At 50.2% G+C, this 16,294-nt stretch overlaps 1 protein-coding gene across 8 annotated transcripts in view; it reads left to right on the forward strand.

Moving 5' to 3' along the window:
• Positions 1 to 16,294, forward strand: part of LOC144122013 (uncharacterized) — a 97,547-nt gene that overhangs the window by 21,936 nt on the left and 59,317 nt on the right. The window lies entirely within an intron of this gene.

The following is a 16,294-nucleotide window of genomic DNA, read 5'->3' on the forward strand; positions in this document are numbered from 1 at the left end:
TAAAAACGAATTATATTGGTCGCGTGTAAGTTCCACGTGTTTTCCATACAGCATAATTTTTTCCAGACGGTCAACATTAGACAAATAAAGTTGATATACAGGTATAGGTTGGCGCGAACGACATCAGCTGGGAATAATTAAAGAGGATGACATCTTGATTTTATGCAGTAACCATTCTCGCAGAACAGTAATCATACTCGCAGACTAGAGCCTTGGATTATTAAGGTAATATTTCAGCTATGGCTGCAGCAATACGCTTTAATTACGCTAATAAATGAGATGCACATCCTTGAGTATCTCGCACTGTCCGAAATTTCAACGGCACATTTATTTTTAATAGTCAAGGAGTAGTTAGCCGGTAATGGCATTTTTCCTGCGCTTGTTGATTTCAATACATTTGTCGATTTCCTCCTTCCCGTAGCTCTCCTATGCATTGTGCCCGGTGAAATATATAAGACTTGTACGCTGCCACAAGTCGTCTTATGTCGTGGTGCTCTTTCCTTTTAACTGTATGCCGTTTATAATGGTGGTCCAAATTTTTGGGAAATTTTGACGGGGTGCTGCCCTGACATGAAATCCACACTTTTGTCTCCAGTTTATTCAAAACCAGTTAAAAGTAAAGCATGAATAGCACATAGTTGCGACATTTGATTTTTACAAATTATCGTCCGCCTAGCAGGCTCTCTATAGGCAAAATACATCGAAGTTCGGTTGAAAGAACGACTAGTGGGAACCGCCCACCGTTGGAAAAGCTGGTTGAACGTTTATTTGCAAACCTCGTGTCGCCCCAATAGATTCGGAATAAGAACTGAGGCAGTGAAATGCGCCTACGGCGATTGAAGTAGGCCCTCCAATATAACAAATATTTGGCTGACACTTGGCTACCAAGCTTCCCGCGCGAGACTCGCGGCCGCCTATGCGGTGCGGCACTAGCTTAGCCTGCTTTCCTGCTAGCTACGCCACCAAATACGTTGCGGAGCTCAATTTTACTGTATTAAGGTCTTGAGATGATGTTACTGCGCTTATGACCCACATGGCGGCATGTGCGAGGTAAATTAGATGCATGTTGTGTGCATCTTTAAGGTGCATGCGAGGGCTCTGGAAGAGGCGCTTCTTTTATTCCCATGTCACTATCTAGAAGGGATAAACACCAATCAAGTTATGGCGATATTTTCAAGTTTTCAGTATTTATGATTTTGTGCCAAGTGAAAGGAACAAATAAAAATAAATAAAATAAACACCCCCGACTGCGACTCAAACCACGGTGGTGCAAACAGATCAGCTTCACTGGCCACTGCGTGTGAGCGCTACGTTATAGCCGCTTTTTTATTTATTTATTGGCTGCCCTATCACTGCAGCCGAACACGCCTCATGTTAAACTGCAACACATTCTTGAGCTGTGCATTGCAAGTTTTCTTCATTAACTAATGCTCCTAATAAACTAATATTCGAGCTTTGAGGTATGTGGCGGTACCGACAGAGAGATGTCCGCGGCATGCGTTAGCGTGGAAAACGGTATGGCAGAAACACGGCACTAGAAGAATACGCGCTGGCGTTGAGAACATTGCAGCAGAACTCCCTCTCCCTTTGTTTGCGCTCGTGCTTTAAGCTACATGAGTACCTCGCAAACGCTTTATAAAAGCTGCGTGTTTCAAACACTCGAAAGAGGCTGGTCCTCCAGCCGAAATGTCGTAAATTAAATCTTAATGAATTTTTCAATCCTGGTGATTTTACATTATATTGATCAATCTGCTGCAAATGAATCACTTTGTATATATATATATATATATATATATATATATATATATATATATATATATATATATATATATATATATATATATATATATTGCAGCGGGTAGACGACGACGACGACATTGAGTGAGTGAACGAGTGGACGAGGAAGAAGACGAGAACTCATCTCTGGCTGTGTTCTGAGTGCTGCCCGTAGCTGTTCATTCGTTTTGTAAATAACTCTAAATATATTCTTTCCCGCAACATAATTGGTGGAGGTGCCGCTTCCCTCTACGCCTAACAAAGACGGAGCTCCGCAGCGGCCGCCAGCTGACTTCGCTCACCATGACCCAAGACGCCTCCCAGCAAACATCACAATCGGCAATGCCATCGCTCGTTCTTTCTTCCCCTCGTGACCCTGGGACATTTTCTGGCACCGACAACGTTGACGTGGACGACTGGATCAACATGTATGAACGCGTGAGTACGTCCAACCGCTGGGATCCGACTCTTATGCTCGCGAATGTCATCTTCTATCTAAAAGACACCGCCCGCGTCTGGTACGAGACTCACGAAGATGATTTGACCAGCTGGGACGTCTGCAAGCAGAAACTGCGCGAGCTGTTTGGACGGCCGCTGGGCCGAACACTCGCCGCTAAGAGGGAGTTTGCGTCCAGTGCTCAAACGTCTACGGAATCCTATGTTTCCTACATTCAGGACGTGTTGGCCTTCTGCCACAAAGTTGACAATAACATGCCTGAATCTGACAAAGTGGGTCACGTGTTGAAGGGGATCGCCGACGACGCCTTCAACCTGCTCGTCTGCAAGAACTGCGCTACAGTCGACGGCATTATTAAGGAATGTCGCCGCTTCGAGGAAGCTAAAAGCAGACGTATTAGTCAGCCGTACACACGCCTCCCCAACACGGCTGCGACTTCCTCATGTGGAGACCTGCTGCACCGGCAAACTCCTGCGCCTCCAGAAAATGTGACCCGCATCATTCGACGCAAACTCGAAGCTATGTCCCCTGCGTCCCTGCCTCTACGTGATGGCGACAACCACTTGCCCACCATCTCGATGGTACAAGCCGTCGTCCGTCAAGAGTTTGCAAACCTTGGTCTCCAGCCCGTCAGCCCTGTGCGTCCTTCATCACCACCCGACATCACTGCGATTGCTCCTGAACGACCTTCCTACTTCGCTCCACGTCGCCGTAATCCTAACGACTGGCGGACACCCGACGACAGACCCATTTGTTTCCTCTGCCACCGCATTGGCCACATCTCCCGTCACTGTCGCAATTATTGGTCTCGTCGTAGCACATAGAGTCATCTAAGCTCTCACCGCAACGATGACCAGCCCCGCCACTTCACGCCCCCTCCAGCCCAGCAGAGCGCTACCGTTGACGGCCAGATTTCCCGCTCCAGCCGCTCCCCGTCCCCCCTGCGTCGGCAGTCTCGTTCGCCCCTACGCCGTCGCTCCTCTCCTGGCCCCTACGGACGCTCGCAAGCGGAAAACTAGACGCTGCAGTGTCTGGAGGTGATGCTGCAGTACAGCCCCAGTCCCAAAATCCTCGCTTAGCCCTTCGCGCACACCAAAATTTGCTCGCTATTCATGTCGATGGAGTCCCTGTGGAAGCCCTGATCGACACGGGCGCGCACGTGTCCGTCATGAGTTCCACCCTACGACGCCGCCTCAGAAAGGTACTGACCCCTGCACCCACAGCCGTTCTCCGCGTTGCCGACGGCGGAACGCCTCCTGTGGTTGGACTGTGCACAGCCCGTGTGACCATATCCGGCCGCCATACATCCGTTCTACTCTCTGTTCTGGATCAGTGCCCTCATGACGTCATTCTTGGCCTCCACTTCCTGTCTGAGCATTCAGCCCTCATCAACTGCGCCACCAGTGTTGTCCAGCTTGACCTTCCTCTTTTTGCTGAGCCGCCGTCCCCAGTTGTACCTCGTCTTTGTGCTGTCGACTTTGTCCGTCTACCGCCTCAAGCCGCAACTTACATTTCTTTCTCATCTGTTCCCCCTGTCCCTGATGGCCCCTACGTAGTCACTCAGGACCTTGACGTTGCCCTCACGCGAAGTATTGCGCTTGCGCACATTGTCTTTACAATATCGGCAAACCATGCGTACCTTCCGGTTCTGAACTTTGGCTCGTCTATCCAACCGCTCCCGCAAGGCATCTCACTCGCCACGCTGTGCCCTGCTGCCGAATGTGTCATATCAGTGGTGGACAGCTGCTTACCTTCCACTCATCAATGCCTGTTGCCTGTGGCAACATCACCAGAGAAACCAACGGATGACTACGCCGACATGATCTGTTCTGACCTACCAGCGATGCAAGCTCACGATCTTAGGTGCCTCTTATCATCTTTTCGCGACATCTTCGACTTTGATGCCCGTGTTTTGACTCGTACCTCTGTGGGACGCATCGGATAAACACCGGTGATGCCGCTCCTCTCCACAGACGTCCGTACCGCGTGTCCAGCCCTGAACGCACCGTCATAAATCAAGAGGTCGATAAGATGCTCGCAAAAGACATCATCGAGCCCTCGTCAAGCCCTTGGGCTTCTCCAGTTGTCCTGGTAAAAAAGAAAGACGGCAGCTGGCGCTTCTGCGTTGGTTACCGGCACCTAAACCGCATCACAAAAAGAGACGTATATCCTCTCCCGAGGATCGATGATGCATTAGATTGCCTCCACGGCGCCAAATATTTCTCTTCAATTGATCTTCGATCGGGGTACTGGCAAATTGCCGTAGATGAAAAGAGCCGTGAAAAGACCGCCTTCGTGACGCCTGATGGCTTATACCAATTTAAAGTCATGCCATTCGGACTCTGTAACGCGCCGGTTACCTTTGAACGAATGATGGACTCCCTTCTTCGCGGCTTTAAGTGGTCCACCTGCCTCTGCTACCTAGACGATGTTGTGGTTTTCTCGCCTACTTTTGCCACGCACCTCGAACGCCTCTCCAGTATTTTGACAGTGTTTCGTAAAGCCGGACTCCAGCTGAACTCATCGAAATGCAAATTCAGTCGCCGCCAACTCACTATTCTCGGACACCTGGTTGATGCTTCTGGTGTACGCCCAGATCCAGTCAAAATTCAAGCCGTGAAGGAGTTTCCTCTTCCTAGGTCGTCGAAAGATGTGCGCAGCTTTGTCGGCTTGTGCTCATATTTTCGACGTTTTATCAAAGATTTCGCCGCCATCGCTCGCCCCCTCACCGACCTTCTTAAGAACGACACCCCCTTTATCTGGGGCCATGCTCAAGAAAACTCACTTTCCTCCCTCGTTCATTTGCTAACCTCTCCGCCCATCTTAGCCCATTTTGACCCGTCGTCTCCCACAGAGATTCGCACCGACGCCTCCGGATATGGGATCGGTGCCATGCTAGCCTAACGTCAACAGGGCCAAGATCGCGTCATCGCTTATGCCAGCCGCCTACTTTCCGCCGCAGAGCAAAATTACTCCATTACTGAGCGCGAGTGTCTCGCCCTTGTCTGGGCTGTCGCTAAATTCCGCCCGTACCTGTTCGGCCGCTCATTCACTGTCGACACTGATCACCACGCTCTCTGTTGGCTGTCTTCACTAAAAGATCCCACCGGTCGCCTTGGTCGCTGGGCTTTGCGCCTTCAAGAGTATTCATACTCTGTCGTGTACAAGTCCGGTCACACCACCAGGATGCTGACTGCTTATCCCGATACCCTGTAGAGCCACCTGACCTCGAAGACGCTGATACCCTACCCTGCCTCTTAGCTATCACTGCTCTCACCGATATCGCCAACGAACAGCGCAACGACTCATCTTTACAACCTATCTTTGATGGCCTCCGCTCTGCAAACCGATCTCCGTCTCTGCAACTTTATGTGCTCCAGAATGGCATTTTGTATCGCCGCAACCTACGCTCCGACGGTCCTCCGCTGCTCCTCATCATACCCCAACATCTACGTTCTTCTGTCCTTGAGGAATTGCTCGATCTGCCGACAGCCGGCCACCTTGGCGTGTCCCGCACGTACGCTCGAGTGCGGCACCACTTCTGTTGGCCTGGTCTGTATCGTTCCGTCAAGCGTTACGTTGCCGCTTGCGACCTGTGTCAACGCCGGAAAAGGCCCTCCACTTTGCCTGCCGGTCTTCTACAACCCATCGACGTACCTCCGGAACCTTTTCACCGTGTTGGACTCGACCTTCTTGGCCCTTTTCCCACGTCCCTCTCCGGTAACAAGTGGATCGCTGTCGCAACTGATTATACGACTCGGTACGCCATCACGCGTGCTTTGCCCACCAGCTGCGCTACCGATGTCGCCGATTTTCTTCTCCAAGACGTAATTCTTCACCATGGCGCCCCTCGTCAACTGCTCACCGACCACGGTCGTTATTTTCTGTCCAGAGTGATTGATGACATTCTTCGTTCGTGTGCCACGCAGCACCAGCTCGCGACAGCTTACCATTCAAAAACCAACGGGCTTACGGAACGGTTCAACCGCACGCTCACCGATATGTTAGCAATGTACGTCTCACCGGACCCCCGCGATTGGGACGCAGCCTTGCCTTATGTGACATTTGCATATAACTCTACATTTGCATATAACAGGCTATTCCCCTTTCTACCTTTTGTTTGGTAGGCACCCCCTACTGCCTTTGGACACACTCATGCCGCCTTCTTCAGTCCCCACCACTGCTTACGCTCAGGACGCCATCGCCCAGGCCACGCTGGCTCGCCAAATAGCCCGTAGTCGGCTCCGTGCCTCTCAAGCTTCCCAGAAGTCCGCCTACGACCACCGGCACCGGGCCGTCGAATATCACCCCGGATCACTCGTCCTTCTCTGGACGCCGTCGCGCAGCGTCGGTCTCTCCGAGAAGCTCCTTTCTCACTACCGTGGCCCTTACCGTGTGGTGCGCCGAGTCACCGACGTGAAATATGAAATTGCTCCCCTTGCGTCCTCGCCATCGTCCTCTGGCCCCTCTACCGACGTCGTCCATGTACGCCGCCTCAAACCTTATCACGACGCTCCTACGCCACCACTCTAACGCCGAGACGGCGTTTCATCAGCCGGGGGTCCTGCAGCGGGTAGACGACGACGACGACATTGAGTGAGTGAACGAGTGGACGAGGAAGAAGACGAGAACTCATCTCTGGCTGTGTTCTGAGTGCCGCCCGTAGCTGTTCATTCGTTTTTGTAAATAACTGTAAATATATTCTTTCCCACAACTATATATATATATATATATATATATATATATATATATATATATATATATATATATATATATATATATATATATAGAGAGAGAGAGAGAGAGAGAGAGAGAGAGAGAGATAATTTCGTAATTACGTATAACGTGCTGGTACTTAAGGAAACTAGAAAAATAGCGCTCGTCGCCTCCAGTTAGGAGTCTTTGGAAATGTACTTTTACGCTGCTTGTAGGCGTACGAGTGTGTGCATCAATTTACGCTCTTCTTTTACTCAGACTTGCCTACCGGTGTCTATTATACTCTTCGTCTTCGAAACAGTATGTCACCTCTTTTTCGTGTACTTTCATGATTTCATCCAGATCGGCGGAAAGGTTCCGGACCTGCTTGCTGCACTCCGATGTGGACTGCTACAGTGTACTTCCTGCCGGCAGAGCCCTGCGAACTCTTAGGATTGTTAACGCCATCGTAGACGTAAACTCAGCATTAAATTTCACCCTGAATTCAGATACCTGATCTAAAAACACTGTAAATTCATTGGCAATCAGCATAATCAGCTTTGTGTTTCTCACGCTTTCCTTCACGTAAGTTACTCTTGTGCAAATATCCAAATTTTCTTCATCTGCTTGCCGGCACAGCTGTTAACAGAAGTGGCTTCTTTGAACTGCAATGTTAACGTCTTAAATTTATTTACTTCTTTCATTCGCATGGCATTGGCGATGTCATTTTGAAAAGTTCACCCAAACGCAAAACTTGGTGTGGTGTGGATTGCAGTAATTTTGACCATCATCTAGATGCCAGGTTGTTTCAAGGTTGTTCATTTAAGCATGAACTCATCACCGCCAAATGTATGTTTCAATCTTGCTTTCAGAAAAAAACGCACGTGAATAAGGTACTGTATGTTCCAACTAAGAATTTCAAGGACGTCAGTCCGCTCAGGAGAGTTGGTGACGAATAGATATCTTCCGTGAGAGAGCCGAAACATCAATTTATCTTTGGTCTAGTCAGTGTCACTCATTTCTTCGCTAGGTGCGGTAATATTGCGTCCTTAAAAAGTTGTAGAATAATTTTTGGAATAAATGCTCATAATAGCAGTCTTGGTTTGAAAACATTTTATTTACATATCTACACATGCCAAGGTTACCGGATACATTCACATTCACAAGTAGACATGACGCTAAACATGTAAGGCGAGCCAGTTAAAGAGATACAACACGCATCTTTGAGTAACTAAATGAATTGCTCGTGGGCGATGTATACCGGGATAGCATACCTATTGACATATGAGTGAAAGAGCAATAATCTGAGACAGACAAAAAAACGAGGCCTTTGCGCGAGATTGGCCTAAAAACCACAACAGCACGCTCGATGCTAACAGAAATGAATGGGCATGACCACTGCCAGAGAAGCTCTTCCTCTCCGAAGAAGGAGAGTTCTTCCTACAAGAAACTGATCAGCTTCCTTTGAAGACGACCTAGTCTTGGCCACAAAGCTCGGTGTCGAAAGCCACCACTGACGGCGGCCCATCGACTGCAAGATAAACAAAAAAGGGTCGCAACAATTAACAGGCGAGCGAAACGGATGCAGGGGCATCAGCCGTGGGATTGATTGATTGGTTGAGAGATTGATTGATTGCAAACATCTTTATTTACTGTGTAAGACTTGCCTTCGGCTTTGGAATCTTCAGAAGCTGGCGCTTAACGAAGACGACAAGAACCGCCGAACGCTCCGTCCCTCATGTGTGCTCTGGCCTGGCCGCTGCCTTTGGTCTGTACCTGCACTGTACCGCTGGTTGTTCGCGAAGCAGTGCTTTGCAAGACGTAAATTATTACAAGTGGTGGAGCTGCCAACGATCATCTCGCCCTCGAGATTAGTACCTGCGCATTGCCTGCCGCCTCTGCAATGCCTTAGACCGCCACTGAAAGCCCTTCACCGCTCCCGTCGGCGGTCTTCTGTTCCTGCGCCGCGCGGCAGTGTGCCCCGGCCATCTTCAGCGGCATAGATGGCACGGATGTGGAGGATTGGTTTGCCTCATACGAACGCGTAAGCGCATACGTGTCTGCTTCTAGGTCTGTGTTTTCGCTTTTCGCTGTCTTCTCGCGTGTGGCGTGGGTCGGACAGTGCCCTCCGTGAGACCAAATGCTGATGACGCCCCTGCGGAGAAATTCCCGGTAAGGTGGGCGCATTCTCAAAGGAGAAAACCCAACCGGAACCCTCAGGGGCAAGCTAGGCTTAGCTCGGCGCTGCCGAGCGAGGCCGCGCTAAGCGTCTGCATGGATTCTGCGTTGTCGACGACAGCTACGCGATTCCCGCTGTATTGCCACCTGACGCAGCCTCCACGTCCGCGCAATCGTCAGCCCCTCTGGGCCTTCAGCCTGCGCCGTCTTCCGATGCCACGACTTTGGCCTGTGACATGGACTGCTCCACCGCCTTAGTGCCCGTGGCACTCCCTCAAGAAACTGTGCCCGTCGCGCCAGTTCAGTATTCCCACCAAGGGCCATAACCAGCATCTGAGCCTCCTCCACAGATGCCTCCCGTGAGTCAAGGCTCTCTTCCGCCTGCTGCGATCTCGTTCCGCGTTACCATCAAGCCTACATTGCGCTTTGATATGACTGCCATCCCTGGCCGGAATGTTCAAGCCACAATTGATCACGCTCTTGGCTCTTCGAACTACTGCGGGTTTCTCGTCCATCGCCCATCGAACACCATCACGCTAAACTTGTCATCCTTGATGGACGCCCAGAAACTTTGCGCAGTTACGCGGATCCCCCTGTATGGCAGCAAGCATGTCCCGGTGCAGATATATTTTGCATCTGCTCCTGACACCCTCCGCTGCATGGTTTATCATGTCGAAAGCACGAGCCCTCTCGAGGAGGTGCGCGCAAATATTCGCTGCTCAACTAATGTTGTACTGCAAGCACGGCCTATGGGTCGCCGGGGCTCATACCTGCTCATCCTGCAAAGCCCGTTGAGTCTCCCGAAGTACCTTACCTACTATGGTGCGATCGTCAAACCACAGCCCTTCCGACCTCGTCGTATTTTTTGTTATCACTGCCACAAAGAAGGACATATGCAAAATACCTGCCCTAATCCACCAGCTGTGGCCGACATGAATGAACCAACCTTGTTCCCTGTGCAAATCGGGGCACCATGACATTCGCTCCCCCGCTTGTCCAAAGAAGAAGCAAGCGAAGAAGTTTCACAAGTCGCTTGCAAAAATGGATGTTTCTACGAATAATCGCTTTGCAGCACTCGCATATGACGACAATGACTTCCCGGAAACTTCCTTTATCTGAGCCCGCTGATCACCATACGTCTCCTCAATAGCGTATATATGCACAAGCGGCTCAACTTCCCGGATCAAATGGTACGCCAAAACTTCCAGTGCATCCATCACATGTGGATACCACAGATGAAGATACAGCTTTAGACAATGCAATCGCGGAGGCTCGCCACCGTCTAGACGAACTCACCCAACGCCGGGAACAGCGTCGTTCTCAATCCTCTCGAAGAATTCTAATAACTCGGGAGCAATCATCAGAGGAATCACCTAGGGTAAGCACTGGGCCACAATCAGGTGCCGACCACCTGTTAGCCGTGACTACCCCGACAGTCGATAAGATATTAGCGCTGATGAAGCAGGTGACATCCCTCATCGTGGAAGCTCTTCGGCCTCGTCATGGATAGCGCATCATCATCGGTGGTGGTGCAGTGGAACTGTCGAGGATTCGCTAATAAGGCTTCTGAAGTGAACATCAACCTTCGCGACGGAAAGCTGAGGGCATGGGCGTTCCTACTGCAAGAGTAAAATGCACTATCACGCCTTTCAGGTTTCTCCGCATACCATTCACCCTCTATCCCTGATCGCCGTTGCGCCGCCTCCTCCCTCAGCCCAGGAAAATCTGCAATTTATATTCACAGTTCAGTTCCGCACACACCGCTCGACCTTTCACGGTGGTGCAACACACGTCAAGAGGTTGTCGCCCTTCTCGTAAAACCTGCACGCGCACCTCTTGTCCTAGTTTCTTTTTATAGTCGTCCTGGCTCCGCATCTCTCAATCTGGGATGGGTTCGTTTTCTACGTTCTACCAACTCGGGTATCTCTATTCTGGTTGGTGGGGACTTCAACGGCGCAAAAACTGCGTGGGGTTACCCATTGGACTCTTCAAGGGGTGCACACATCCAAGAGAGCTTTTCGGATCATTCATTTCAACTTTTAAACCACCCGAATACTTCTACCCGCCCACGAGGTGGCCCGTATTCACCTGATTTGACTTGGTGGTTAGGCCCCAGTAACCATCGTTGGGCTGTTGATTCTGATACTTGGGGTAGTGATCACAGCCCTATTTTTATCTCCCTCACGCCTACGCGTCTACGGAAAATACGCCGCACTGTACGAATAACGTCATGGTACTCTGTACGCGCAGACAATCATTTATCTACATTCAACCCCTCTTCAGCACGGTCTACTCTCTCTGCTGCTCTCGCTACTCACACTATTACCACTACTGTAAATGAATACGACCCAAACCCGGACATACATCTTTTGAATATGTGGGCTCATCGTCGCCAGGCGGATCTTTACGCTACTCGTCACCCCGATGACCCATCGGCTCTTCCTACTCTTCACCGCGCTAGCGCACGGGCGCGGCGCTATACAAAGCGGCTAGGCAGGCAACGCTGGGCTGCATGGTGTGCCCGCCTGTCCTCTACCAGTGCAATCGACCTCTTTGGAGAGTGTTTCACGCCATGGAGCGCCCTTCTCAGGTTGCAGATTACACAGAGAGCATTCGCCTCGCGCTAAATGTAGATGAGGACACATTTGCATATTTACACCGACTCCCGCTTCGCCCTTAAAAAGCTTAAGGCTGTTCGACGAACGTTCCAGATTTCACAATCAATTCATGTGCTCTGCGCAAAGTATCCATGTCCTGTGCGCATACACTGGATTCGTGGCCATGCCCAGGATCCACATAACATTCAAGCGGATGCTATGACTCATCTTCATACGTTAGACGATCCGCCACCTTCCCCTCTTCCCCCAGCTCCGTTCCTGTTCCATGTTTCCGATTCCGAAGTTCTGCGCCAGCGAACACGCGCTCTAATTCCTCCGTGTTCGCACCCTCTCCCCTGTAGTCTTACTCGGCAGGAGGAGGTGTTCGTGCGCCGGATTCGGGCAGGGGCGCCTCTGACACCATCTGTCCGTCATCGGTGGCATGCCAAAGATCTTCCAGCACCTGACAGGTGCCCTCACTGTAGCGCTGCACCGGACATTTGTGATGTGCGGCACTTGTGGACGTGCCCAGGGACGGCTGCTATCAGAAAACGGCTCCTCAGGGAGGTGGGCCTGCGGTGGAACCGCGAAACTGACTACGTGATGTGAACTATGGACAACCGTTTCATAGCAACCTGTGCCACTACCTCAGCGCAACGGCTCTTCACTCCTTCTTTTAACTTTCAATCCCGTGCATTCCTTCCCCCCTTCCTTTTTCAACTTATGCCTTATGTCACACTTCTCGAATAAAAAAATCGCATACAATAAGTGGGACGATAGCGTCAAGCTCACCACGTTATCTTTTATTTGATGGACCTAGCCAATCTCTGGTTCCGAAAACACGAGGCTGACATCTCAATCTGGGCTGCTCTCAAAACCAGTCTGACAGAAGTCTTTGGCCGTCCGGCAGTACGTAAGCTTCGTGCCGAGCAACGCTTGCGAAGTCGGGGCCAGCAAGGCGGCAAAAACTTCTCTAGTTATATAGAAGATGTCGTCGACCTCTGCAAGCGTGTCAATCTTTGTATGGGCGAGGCCGACAAGATCAGACATATTATGAAAGGCATTGAAGATGATGCCTCCCAGATGCCGTCGCCAAGGATCCAAGACTGTCTCCGGTGTCACCGGCTACTGCCAAACCTTCGATGAGCTGCACAAACAGCGCCTTTCTACCCGGCGTGCTGGCTATCAGGAGGCTACACATTCCAGCTTGGCTTTCCCAGGGGACGGTGCTCTGGACCAACAGTCACTCCTCCAGGGCATCCAGCAGTTGGTACGTGAGGAAGTCGCAGGCCAGCTCTCTTTGTCTACCTGCCCGTCTACGCCTGCGCCGTCGCTCACTCCCAACCTACAGCGCGTCATCGAGGATCAGGTCGCTGAAGTCCTGCCACCTCCTCCTCAGCCACCCCTGATTGCGGCTCCTCGGACGTACGCCGATGCCGTAGTGCGGTGACGGCCCTCACCTGCAGCCCCCGTCTACAGGCCACCTATCCGGCAGTTAGAACCCCAGCAACCTGCAACCCCACCTTACCGTCCGGTTGCCCGCCCACGGTCACAGCCGCAGCCACTCAGCCCTTGGCGCACACTAGACAACCACCCTATTTGCTACGCCTGTGGCGTCGCTGGCCACGTGGCTCGTTTGTGTCGCAGTCGCGACCCTCGTCCCCACGATTATAGGCGTGAGCCGACGTACGACCTTACGCCGTCGTCCTCGCCTGCATCACAGGAGCCGCCTAATGATTCTTCTTCTCCCAGTTACCATCCCCGCTCCCACCACTCGCTGTCTCCTGCCCGCCGTTCCCGTTCCCCGATGCTCCGCCGCCAACCCGCCATTCACGCGGAAAACTAACGGCCGCAGTTCCGGGGGCAAGAACTGCGTCACCAGAGAATCACTCAAGACCTGTTTCTGCGCCTGCCAATATTATTACCTTTTTCGTAGAGGGAGTCTCCGTCGAAGCACTTGTTGAGACTGGCGCTGCCGTTTCCGTTATCAGTCACACCCTCTGTGGCAGACTCAAAAAAGGGATGACGCTCCTTCCTGCCGTTTCTCTCCGCCCCGCCAGCGCTCAAGACATTCGACCGTTAGCCGCCTGCACCGCCCGCCTCTTACCGAGAACGTTCACTACACAATCGAGTTCATCGTCCTCGCCCGCTCCTCTCACGACGTTATCCTTGGTTGGGACTTATTCTCCTCACATCACGCCGTTACTGACTGCGCCCGTGCTCAACTTGACTTGTCGCCCTACAGTGACGCTCCCTTGGTCGTACCCGGTGCTCCTGCCGCTACTGGCGTCGTCTCAGAGGACACAGACGTTCCGCCTTTCTCTTCAGTGCCGGTGCCTCTTTCTTGTGCTGCGCTCTCAGATGCAACTGCCAGTTATACCCCCTCTTTCTTTCTTTCTTTCTTTCTTTCTTAATTTATTAATTTTTTTCTTAGCATTTGTCTAAGTGAGGGCTGAGACTAAAGGCTTGGTATCGCCTGACGAGGCCTCAGCTCCCTGTGCATGACAAAGAGGCAAAAATTTATTTATATATACTTATATATAACAGTGCTGCTGGGCGGCACACAAACAATATTATTGGTCAAAACACAAACGTATACAGTGCATACAAGAAACACAAAGATACATCTGTAAAAGGAAAGGGAACTCAACGAGAAAATTGCAGTATAAATGCAAAATGGTTACAACTTAAAAATGATAAGAATTATGATACATATGCAACATAATACACCAAATCAGATTTTCCTCATTTTTGCCCTTTCCTCTTCCCCTTCAAGCAGAGAAAGAAAATATGTCCATGAACAAATATCTGCACATATACGAACAGTACAGGCATCGCAAGTAAGAAAAATGGGAGGTGGCAAAGGGAACAGGATTAATTGCAAAAGAGACAAGACATCTATACACTACACTTCCACGGAAAAGATATTAGTGAGGAGATTAGACAACATTACTGAACAAAATAGCTCTCTTACAATCCTTTTGAAGGCAGGGAACGGTTTATTGTAATAAACGGGAATGCCTCTTCTATTGAACATTTTGGTAACCTGAAAGGGTAGTGTTTGCCGGCCATAGTTTGTTCTAACTATTGGCATCCTTATTTTCGGATCTCTGATGCCGTACGGGCTTACACTCTCCGTAGGTACGTTATGCAGTCTGTTCTTATGTATCCATTGTAGCAGCTTGAAGTAGTATACCTGGTCTGCCCTCAGAATATTGTACTTACTAAAAAGTGGGTGAGTTCTTAGTTCTCGTTTTTCGTCATAGTAAGTTTCGCATAAGCCTAGCACTTTCTTCTGCAAAGTAATTAATTTGTTGTAATTTGAGTCAGTTGTGCCCCAAACTAGTATACTATAGCTTATCCTGCAGTAAAACAGAGAATAATATATTGTCAGCTTCAACCAAGATATAATTAAGTGTTGAATTCGGTAGAGGCAGCTTTTAAACCGTGATAATTCGGACTTAATGCTATTTGCGTGGGTGTTCCATGAGAGATCACCACTGAACCATACCCCCAAGAACTTTTGCTCGGTGACCTTCGCCAGCGGGTTGCCATCGTACCTGATGTTGATGGGACTGTCATCTCGCTTGCTTGTGGGTTTGAAAATTACATATTTGGATTTTGTTATATTTAGCCTTATACGATTGGCTTGCAGCCACGTAGATAGTTTTAGTCAGTATTCATTTACAGATTTTTCTAAGCATGCTTTTGCTGCTCCCGTAAAGAATATATTAGTGTCATCTGCGTATATGATTAATTGAGGAGATCCTGGTATCATAGTTATATCATTCACGTATATAAGAAAGAGTAAAGGCCCCAGAATGGATCCTTGAGGCCATACTGTAACTCCATTTTACTAGACATACACTTGCTTATAATTAAATACTGGGACCTACCTTTCAGATATGCTTCAAGTAGTCTGAGCGTTACACCCCTAATCCCACAGATCTCTAGCTTCGTTAATAATATATCGTGTGTGTATACTATGCGTTGACCAGAAGTCTGTTTTGCTGCCTCATGCCGTGTTGACAATTGTTCGTGGCTCCAGCGCTATTTATGTGGCCAACCCGTTCTCCTGCCCTACCAGTTTACTCCGTGGCGAATCGCTTGGTAGTGTTGCCTTTCTCGATCCTACCAAAGCATACCCCCTCGTCGATAGCACGACCGGCCTACACGTCAGTGCCGTTACGCCTGTTCCCATCACCAATCAGTCTTCTCTCGATATTTTTCACCGTTCCGTCGACCTTGCCCAGACGTCTACCAAATAAGACCAGCCTGTCGCCATTCTGCACCGTTTTCAAGCTTCATTTGAGTACCAGCAACCTTTCTTGGGCGGCACCACCACAGTTACCCACTCTATTGACACTGGAACCCATGCCCCTTTGCGCCAACGCCTGTACCGCGTCTCAGCCGCTGAGCGCCGCATCATTCACGAGCAGGTGACCGACATGCTCAAGCGCCACGTGATACAGCCGTCGCACAGCCCGTGGGCATCGCCAGTGGTTCTGGTGAAGAAAAAAGATGGTGCCATCCGGTTCTGCTTTAATTACCGTCGTCTGAACAAGATTACACGCAGGGACGTTTACCCTCT

The sequence above is a fragment of the Amblyomma americanum genome, chromosome 2 (assembly GCF_052857255.1).
Source record: "Amblyomma americanum isolate KBUSLIRL-KWMA chromosome 2, ASM5285725v1, whole genome shotgun sequence".
Lineage (NCBI taxonomy): Eukaryota > Metazoa > Arthropoda > Arachnida > Ixodida > Ixodidae > Amblyomma > Amblyomma americanum.